This window comes from Pantherophis guttatus, chromosome 4 (assembly GCF_059756535.1).
Source record: "Pantherophis guttatus breed Tessera chromosome 4, ASM5975653v1, whole genome shotgun sequence".
Taxonomy (NCBI): Eukaryota; Metazoa; Chordata; class Lepidosauria; order Squamata; family Colubridae; genus Pantherophis; species Pantherophis guttatus.
In genome coordinates, this window is record NC_142066.1 from 85,945,175 (window position 1) to 85,956,340 (window position 11,166).

The window sequence follows — 11,166 nt, forward strand, 5'->3', positions numbered from 1 at the left end:
AATATTATATTTAATTACACTATGCATTCAATATAATGAGAAAACCACTCATTTCATCGCTGCTTAAATTTATTTGTTTGTAAACATTGGTGAATCTTACCTGCTCTCCTTTTCTTGCGTGACAATTTTAGTTTTGAATTTGGATGGGAAAAAAGATGAGGAATAAGCAAATCTTTCAGATAGTTCAAATACCATATTTTTTGAAGTATAAGATGCACTGGAGTATAAGACACAGCTTACTTTTTGGGGAGGAAAATGGGGAAAAAATCTGCCTACCAGGTATTCATCTGGCTAGTTCTTAGCCTGGTCAGCTTCAGCACATTAGTCTGCTGTTTTTTATCCCCTGCTTGGGGACAAAAAACAGCTTCTAAAGCACAACTGATCTTTAGAGAGAGAAGCAATGAGAAAAGCAGGCAAACCATGGAGATCGCTACACTCGCTAGCGCCTCCTTAGGGCTGAAAAAAGCTTCACAGCTGAGAGTCGGAGGGAGCAGGCACAGCATAGATTGCTTCACTCGCTAGTGCCTCGTTAGGGCTGAAAAAAAGCTTCTAAAGCACAGCTGAGCGTCCACTCGCCTCATTAGGTCTGAAAAAAAGCTTCGAAAAAGCTACATTCGGAATATGAGACGCACCCAAATTTTCAGCCTCTTTTAGGAGGGAAAAAAGTGTGTCTTATACTCTGAAAAATATGGTAGCTATCCATAAGAATAGAAGTTTTGCAATAATCAGTGTAAAAGTGCCTATTGGCTTCCCTTTTGTTCCATTTTAAACCAGCTACAGATAGTCCTCAACTTGTGACCACAGCTGAGCTCAAAATTTCTATTGCTAAGTGACACATTTGTTAAGTGAGTTTTGCCCCATTTTATGACCTTTCTTGCCACAGTTATTAAATAATCATCTCAGTTGTTAAGTTAGTAACACGATTGTTAAGTGAACCTGGCTTCTCCATTGACTTTGCTTGTTAGAAGATTACAAAAAGTGATCGCATGGCTCCGAGACAGTGAAACTGTCATAACTATGAATCAGCTGCAAGCATCTGAATTTTAATCATGTGACCATGGGGATGCTGCACTGGTTGTAAGTGTGAAAAATGGTCATAAGTCACTTTTTTCAGTGCCATTGTAACTTTGAATGGTCATCAAATCAACTGTGGTAAATTGAGGACTATCTGTATCTGAGGTAGCTACTTCAATCTGCTAAATGATATGACATTTTATTTATTTAATGATTTACTATGTGTGTAGCATCTGGGCATTGAAATTCAGCACATGCATAGGCATATATTTGGAGAATATGTTGAAAATGCTTTCCAGCTTTATCTGGTTTGGTAGTTTACAGATTGCTTTATCATTTTATGTCACACAAAGGCTTGTCTTTCTGGGAGTATAGTGGGGAGGGATGTGGTTTGCTCTAAGAATTTTGCAATTCAAAGAGAAAATATATTTTGAAAATGTGTTGCTTGTGCCATTAGATTATTTGCATATATGCTTGTATAAAATAAAATAAAATAAAGTAAAGTAAAGTAAAGCAAAGCAAAGCAAAGCAAAGCAAAGCAAAGCAAAGCAAAGCAAAGCAAAGCAAAGCAAAGCAAAGCAAAGCAAAGCAAAGCAAAGCAAAGCAAAGCAAAGCAAAGCAAAGTAAATAAATAAAATAAAATAAAATAAAATATTCTTTCAAATGAATTTAATGTGTAGATCTACTCTTTTTCCTATCACCATTTATTTATTTATTCAAGACTAGCCTTCCAGATGATAGAGTTTCTACATTTAGGTTTTGGAAGCAAGTTTTTATGTTAGGATATAGGACAACTATTTTTATTAGGGTATCTGGTAGAATAGCGGAATGCTATTAATTTTACCAACACAACACTACCATCTAGTGCTCAATTAAAATAAACACTACCATAATTAGTTATTTTATTGTTTATTTTAGGCATTGTGATTAAGAATGCATTTATCAAACACAATATTTGCTATATATTTAATAATCCCTTAAATTATGAACCTAACATATGCCTTAATTTTCTGGAAACAGAAAATAGGAGAAATCAAACATTAGTTTTAACAACAGTCTAAAAATAAAACTGGAAAGTATGTAAAATCATGAATTTCTGGAAAAAAAATCAAACTTCTTGCAAGCTTTAATTTTGATTTGAAAAGTCAGAAAGTTTTTTTCATTGATCTGAGTTAAAGATTTATATATAATTGCCTGTGTTCATGCATAATACTAAAGCTGGTATTAACTTACCAAAATCATTGGAAAAATTTTGTGTTTGTATGAGGTTTTAGAGAGTTGGAATCTAGCCCGAGCAAGGAATATTGAAGCAAGTTTATAACTTTAACACAAAGGTTTATTCATAAAAATGCAAGATGAGAGGGGAAAAAAACAAACTGTGAGCACATAAATTCTATCTGACAGGCAGACAGGCAGTCAGAGTGCCCTGCACATTTATACCTTAGGAACAAAGGCAGAAAAGACAACTTAATTAACACTCTTATAGAAAAGCAACAGAGTGAAAGACAAAATAGAGTTACAGACCAAATCCCTAATAACCTACATGTTGCTATTGCTATCACTTTATTCTCCTCCCCCCTCCACTCCCCTCTCTGAATAAAGTAATTCAGATTGAAAAATTGCAAACATGAAAATACAATTAAAAAATCAAAGAAATATCTGATTAATTAGATTAGTGTTGATTAAGTTTTTTCAATATGAACTGTTTGTCATTTTAACCTATGCCCATGAAGCAATATCTAAGAAGACTATTAATTCAATATATTTATTAAGATACATTCTATTCTTGTGGAATAGATCCAGATACAACAGGAATTTTTCAGGGATAATATAAATACAGTCATTGCATTATGTACTGTATGAGCTATGCCTTCCTTTGTCCTTTTTAAAAATAACACCTTGAGGATGAGAAACCAAGGAAGACAGGAAAATAATAGATTTTTTGCTAGATTATAACAGAAAAAATAATTTCCAGGTTTGCTTTATTTGCAAAAAAAAGTAACAAGAATTAACAGGAATTTAAAGCTCTGTAAATTAGCCTAACAAATTATTATAGGAGATCATCTAAAGTTCAAAGACTAAAATCAGTCAAATAAGGACTTTTTCACTACACGTACCTTTTATTATACCTTATAGATTCTGGTCCCTATTTTTCTTTCTCCTGTCTCCCCTTTTAAATCAAACATAAACATGCTTTTCCTGTTTTCATTACAATGCTCTCAATCCAGTTGGTAGGAATGGGACAACTTGCCACACCCAACTGGCTGCGGCCAACTCACTCTGGCCAACTTGCCATGGCCACCTCTTTGCAGTCAACTCATCATGTCCAACTTGCTGCAGGACAACTCACCATGGCCAACTCATCAGAGTCGGATGTAGCAGGCAACAGAGAACAATAGAACAAGCTCAGGAGCTCAACTAAGCAGCCCAATGCTGGAACAGAGGCAACTGAGAGAAGCAAACTGGCAGCTGAACAACAAACAAGAAGGGAGGCTGCTGGAGGCAGTGAACTGGTGGATCATAGTATATTTGGTAATTGCCTAGACCAGGTGTCGGCAACCCATGGATTTCAAGCTGCATGCAGCTCCTTCATCCCCCTGCTGTGGTTCCCTGTCAGATGAACCCACCACTGGCTGGCCCCACCCCTTGCCCGCCCCACCCCTCGCCCTCCCCTCAGACCAGTCACTGGTCTGAGAAGGTAAGGGTGATGGCGGGGGATGGAGACTCACTCCATATTCCGGGAGCAAAGCGCCCCTGTACTTGCCTTATCTTTTGCTGGGTCTTGCCAGTGCTTCTTCTGGCCCTTGTTGGTACTGCACGCACCTCAGTCATGTGGGCAGATGCACGACTTGCTCTCCACCCACTGGCCCAGCCTGGCTGCGGCTGATGCTCCATGTCGTAATGGGCTCCAGGAAGAGGCGGGAATGCTGTTTCACCCATTGTGAAGCATGTTAAATGTAACTGTGCTGTGCAAGGAGAGAGCAAGTCATGCATCTCCCTGAGTGACTGAGGTGCGCACAGCACCAACAAGGGCTGGAAGAAGCGTCCACAAGATCAGGCAAGTACAGGGGTGCTTCACTCCTGCTCTGGAAGATAGAATGAGTCTACATTCCCTGCCGTCACCCTAACCTTCTCAAGCCAGGCAAGGAGTGACTGGGAGGGGAGGGCGAGGGGTGGGGCCAGCCAGTGGTGGGTTCAGCTGACAGGGAGCCACAGAAGGGAGATGAAAGAGCTTCATTTATTTGGGAACCTGAAATGACTCTTGATTTAAATCATATGGTAAAAAGCACCCAAAGAAGAAGAAATAATAACATCATCAACAACAACAACAAAACAAAACACCCAACCCTCGCCTGTTTTTGAAATGGTTCAAGAGGGAACACACCACATACACACACACATGAGAGAGAGGGGAGAGAGAGAGAGACAGAGGGGGAAAGAGAGAGGGGGGGAGGGAAAGAGGGAGAGGGAAAGAGAGGGGGAAGAGAGAGAAGAGAGAAAGAGAGAATGGGAGGAAAAGAGAAAGAGAAAGAAAGAGAGAGAGAGAAAGAAAGAGGGGGAAAGAGAGAGGGAGGAAGGGAAAGAAAGAGAGAGACAGACAGATACACAGAGAGAGACAGAGAGAGAGAGAGGGAAAGGGGGGGAGAGAGAGAGATGGTAGAAACAAAGCTGAGAACAAACTACATCCACCAAGCAAAAAAGGGATTTTCAAATTTTAGATTTTTAAACCTTAAAACTTTTAAATTTTGAAAACTTTGAAAGAACTAGTACATTTTAAAACTATTAACTTAAATTTTCTTCTGGAAAATTGGCAAAATCTTTCACATCCTTAAATGAACAACCAAACTGAAACATTTTAAAACTATTTTTCCCTCTTTCTTCAAACATATATTGAGATAAAATCTCTAGTTTTACATAATTTTTTACCCTTAAAAGAACCAGCAGAAAGAAACAAACTCATGGAACAGGTGATTGTGTCAAATCCCTAAAAGTGATACTGCCATTCAGTTGGAGGAGGGGAGACAGTTGGATTCGATTCCTAGCATTGCCTGTGTCAACATATACTTTACAACCTATATTCTGGTGCCAAAGAGCCCTGAGATCTCCTTTACCTGCAGGAATTTTTATGATAGCCATGTGGGTTGTCTCACTTTAAAGTAAACGGTGGGAATGCATGTTTGTTCAGGTTCTCATAGGAAATAGTAAAGAAAACATCTTCACACTTGCGTATTGGCTAAAATCTGCATTCTGACTTAAAGGGAGGGGTCTCTACCACTTTAATCCTACTGCTTTGCCTAAGGGTATTCAGATCTTGCTTTAGCTGGATGGCTGTCACTTCTGCTTAATAAAAGAATCCTTTTGAACAATCATGTTTCAAGAGTTCGTACTTTCTTAAGTTGGAAGGAGAGGCGATCCTTACAGATTGATATTATTGCGGTATGCAATATATGTTCCATGTGTGCATTTATGCACAAAGAACACCCAAATTATACATGTATTAAATGTAAACTATGTGAACTACTAGAGGAAAAAGTAAGGAATCTAGAGCCAACTCCAACCTACACAAGAAAGCTATACCCAAATCAACCCAAATAATGAACAAGTAACTCCCAGAGGATTTGACCCTGCTGATAAACCCTTGAAGGAAGACAAATGAAGGTATGTCACACATAGAGGGAAGCACAATAATCAAAGAAAAAAAGCAGCATACATCTAACAAACCCTTACTGCCCAACTTAACCCAACCAGAAGCAGCTCCATTAAAGCTGATCAATTGATTTCTCCCCCTAGGTGAAAATATGCAGACCCACAATCTCCCCCTCAAAGAAAACATGCAAACATCTAGAAAAGAGACATAATCAAATATCCCTTAAAAAGTCACATCAACAAACACACTTGAAATAAACAGAAAAGCACCCCAGAATACACCCCCCCCCAAAAGGAAGGCAAGTGTTGGTGATAGGAGATTCTATTCTCAAAGGAACAGAACTAGCCATCTGCAGACCAGACATACAATCTAGGGAGGTATGTTGTTTCCCTGGAACAAAAATCAAGGATGCAGTTGAGTACAATATTGAGATATTATAAGCAACTAGGCAATAAAGTTAAGGAGCTAGGAGTGTTCTCATCAGTACTCCCAACAAAAGGTCAACACCCACTGAGGGAAAAAAGAATTCTAAAAATAATCCACTGGCTAAAGGGTTGGTGTCGCCTGGACCATGGATTGCATTACCTACAAGAAAGACTCTTGGCAAGGGATAGGCTGAACATCATGGAAACAGGGGAAAATATATTTGGAGAAAGACTGGCCCAACTCTTATCTTGTGGCAATGGAAGTGGTGAAGCGGGATCACTTCGCCGCTCTCATTGCATCTGCAGAAAACCGCCCAGTGGCCCTGTTTAGAGTGACCCACTCTCTTCTCAATCAGGGAGCGAGCGAAGACCTCTTACAGGGCAGAGCTGAGGATTTTGTACAGTTTCTGCAAGATAAAATCGCTCAGATCCGAACTGGATTGGACTCTGACTGGACAAAATCCATCCAGGAGACTGGGGCATGTCTTGGGAGTAGTATCAGAGTTGAGTTTGACCCTGTTTCTGTCAATGAAGTGGACAGGATAGTGGGTAGACTGGGTGCCTCCATGTGTTTGTTGGATCCGTGTCCCTCCTGGCTTGTTTCGGCTGCCCTTGAGGTGACTGGGGACTGGATCCAGGCAATTGTCAATGCTACTTTGAGGGAGGAGGTCTTCCCCACCTCTCTTAAGGAGGCGGTGGTTCAACCCCTCCTCAAGAAGCCTGCCCTGGATCCAGACTCACTTAATAACTATTGGCCTGTCTCCAACCTTCACTTTATAGCGAAGGTTGTTGAGTCCATGGTGGCACAACAGTTCCCACAGTTCCTGGAGGAAACGGAATTCCTAGACCCATACCAATTGGGGTTCCGGCATTTATTTATTTATTTATTAATCAAATTTCTATACCGCTCTACTCTCGGAGGACTCAGGGTGGTGAACAGCCAAGATAAAATACAGATAATACAAATATTAAAAGTCCCTTAAAATTATTAAATATTTTGGCCGAAACACAGATTAAAACACCCAATTTATAAAATCAAACGAATTAAAAATTTAAAAGAGGAGAGTTAGGCCAGGCCAGCCTGCTGAAATAAAAAAGTTTTGAGAGCACGACGAAACGTGTGCAGATCCGGGATCCTCTGTATCTCCGGGGGGAGCTCGTTCCAGATGGTGGGTGCCCCCACAGAGAAGGCTCTCCCCCTGGGGGCCGCCAGTCGACACTGTTTGGCCGACGGCACCCTGAGAAGCCCCTCTCTATGGGAGCGTACTGGTTGGTGAGAGGCTATTGGTAGCAGAAGGCGGTCTCGTAAATACCCCAGTCCGATGCCATGGAGCGCTCTAAAGGTGGTAACCAAAACCTTGAAGTGCACGCGGAAGACCACCGGGAGCCAGTGCAGCTCGCGCAGGAGGGGGGTCACATGGGAGTGCCACGCCACTCCCATAACCACCCGCGCGGCCACATTCTGGACCAGCTGGAGCCTCCGGGTGCTCCTTAAGGGGAGCCCCATATAGAGAGCATAGCAGTAGTCCAGGCGGGAAGTAACAAGAGCATGAGTGACCGTATTTAACGAGTCCCGATCCAGAAAGGGACGCAACTGGTGAATCAGGCGGACCTGATAAAAAGTCCCCCTGGCCACGGCCGTCACGTGCTTTCCAAAGACAGCCGTGAGTCCAGGAGGACACCCAAGTTGCAAATCTTCTCCGTGGGGGCCAATGACTCGCCCTCAATAGTCAGTGATGGCACCAACTGACTATATCAGGATGTTGGAAACCACAGCCACTCGGTCTTGGATGGGTTGAGTCTGTGTCTGTTTCTCCTCATCCAGATCCGCACGGCCTCCAGGCACCGGGACATCACTTCAAGGGCATCGTTGGGGTGGTCCAGGGTGGAGATGTACAGTTGAGTGTTGTCAGCGTACTGATGGTACTTCAGCCCGAAACCACGGATGATCTCACCCAGCGGCTTCACATAAATGTTGAACAGAAGGGGCGAGAGGACCGACCCTTGTGGCACCCCACATACAAGGGGCCTCGGGGTCGACCTCTGCCCCCCTGTCAACACGGACTGCGACCGGTCAGAGAGAAAGGAGGAGAACCACCATAGGATGGTGCCTCCCCACCCCTAACTCCTCTAGCCGGTGCAGCATGATACCATGGTCGATGGTATCAAAAGCCGCTGAGAGGTCTAATAGGACTAGGACAGAGGAACAACCCCTGTCCCGAGCATGGGCACAGCACGGAAATGGCATTGGTCGCTCTGGTGAATGATCTCTGGCAGGCCCAGGTTGTTCCTCCATCCTGGTCTTACTTGACCTCTCAGCGGCTTTTGATATCATCGACCATGGTATCTTACTGCAGCGACTTGGGGATAGGAGGCATTGTTTTACAGTGGTTCTCCTCCTACCTCTCAGGTCGCTCGCAGTTTGTATGGGTGGGGGGGGCAGAGGTCTACCCTGAGGCCCCTAACCTGTGGGGTGCCACAGGGTTCGGTTCTCTCCCCCTACTCTTTAACATCTATATGTAGCCGCTGGGTGAGATCATTCGTAGTTTCAGGGTGAGGTATCATCAATATGCTGATAATACTCAGTTATACATCTCTACCCCGGACCACCCTGGGGATGCGCTTTCCATGATGTCCCGATGCCTGGAGGTGGTGTGGGCCTGGATGGGTAAGAACAGGCTCAGACTCAACCCCTCCAAGACTGAGTGGCTGTAGATGCCGGCACCTCGTGTTCTAGAGGTCCCATCACTTGTGATGGGGGGGAGGTACTTGCCCCCATTGAAAGGGCCTGCAACTTTGGTGTCCTCCTGGATTCCCGGCTGTCGCTGGAAGATCATTTGATGGCCGTGACCAGGGGGGCTTTCGCGCAGATTCGCCTGGTGCACCAGTTGCGCCCTTTCCTAGAATGAGATGCCCTTTGCACGGTCACCCAGGCCCTGGTTACCTCTCGCTTGGATTACTGCAACTCCCTCTATATGGGGCTGCCCTTGAGGTGCACCCGGAGGCTCCAGCTGGTCCAAAATGCAGCCACGCGGGTTGTTATGGGAGCTCCCTGTTACTCCCGCGTAACACCTCTCCTATGCGAGCTGCATTGGTTACCAGTGGTCCTCCGGATCCACTTCAAGGTCCTGGTACTTACCTTTAAAGGCTTAGGTCCGGGGTATTTGCAGGACTATCTCCTACCGGCCTCCCACCATCCTGTCTGCTCTCACAGGGCTGCTCTCCTCAGGGTACCATTAACCAGACAATGTCGGCTGGCAATGTCCAGGGGTAGAGCGTTCTCTGTGGGCACCCCTGCCCTCTGGAATGAGTTACCCACCGAACTTGGGACGGCCCCTGATCTATTCTCCTTCCATCGAGGCCTAAAGACTTGGCTGTTTCAACAACTGGGCTGAGTCTGATTCTTGGGTTGTATTATTTATTTATTTATTCTATTTTAATTGGTTTTTAATTAGGATTTTCTATTATTGTATGTTTTTAATTTGTGTTCACCACCCTGAGTCCTTTGGGAGAAGGGCAGCATATAAATAAATGAAAATAAAAACAAACAAACAAACAAACAAACAAACAAACTCATCAGAAGGGCTTTAAACTAAAATTGGGGGGGGGACACCAGTCTTTGGAATCTCTAGAACACAAAACCAATCATAAATACCAAGAAAAAACAAACAAACAATGAGGTAGTAGTGATGGGGAAAAAAAGAAAAATGCAAACAACAGTTAGGAGATGCAGCATCTTCTACACCAACATCGGTAGCATCTAGCCCATCAAATCAGAGATCAATAAAAGCAATGCTACAACAAGAAAAAACAAATGTTTTTTTTTAAATACAATCTGTACTACAATCAATTCAGGAAGCTATTATTTCACACAAAGAAAAAAACAAGAAAAAACCATAATGAGGTAAAAGACAACTGGGAGGAGATGAAGGAACAGATCCACAATATGGATGTGTGATTAGGAAATTTTCAGCAGATGATAACAAAAAATGAACAAAGAGATTGATGAGATTAAAAAGAAAATAATTCAAGAATTTTATGAAAAATTATATAGTAAAGGAAAAATTTCAGAAGAAAAGATAACACAATACTTGGAAAAAGCTAAATTACCAAAATTGCCTGAAAATATTAAAAATATGTTAAATGAAAAAATAACAATGATGGAGCTGACAGAGGTGATAAAGAGGCAAAAAAATAATAAGACTCCAGGACCAGATGGATTACCAGCAGAAGTTTACAAACATCAGAGGTTTATAATGAGGTGTTGTTAGAGGCCAAAATACCAAATACTTGGACAGAAGCAAATATTACCTAAATTCCAAAAGAAGAGTCAGATTTGACAAAGGTAAAGAATTACTAAATGCAGATTACAAATATTTGCATTGAGACTAAAAAGATTTTTAAATAAATTTATTCATCCAGACCAAAATGGATTCCTACCAAAAAGACAAATAAAAAACAATGTAAGATTTATTTTAGATACATTGGAATATTATGAAACACATTTGGATAAACAAATGTCATTGATCTTTTTAGATGCACAGAAAGCATTTGACAATGTAAATTGGCAATTTATAATGCAACAGCTAGATTGTATGGACTTTGGAGAGAATTTATAAACATGATTAAGACAATATACCTGTGATGGCAAACATATGGCATGCATGCCACAGATGGCACGCGTAGCCATATCAGTGGGCACACCAGCTCAGCTCCAGCCAGCTGATTTTCGGGCCTTCTGGGCCCACCAGAAGTAGAAAAACAGGCCTTTCCTGCCTCCGGAGGGTCTGGGGGTGGGGGTGGGGAAGGCCCGTTTTTCTCTCACTGGCTCCAGATCCTCTCTATGCATCTCGGAAGGCAAAAACAGCCTTTCCCACTCCCTCGGAGGCCTTCCAGAGGCCTGAAGTGGCCCATTTCCCAACTCCCGGTGGGACAGGAAGTGACTTTTTTGCTGTCCCCAGCCTCCAGAGACTCCTAAAGAGGCTCTGGAGGCTGGGGACAGCAACAAACTTTGGCGTGGCAACTCAACATCACTCCCACCCAGCCGCTCCCACCCAGCAACAAAAACATTTTGAACAC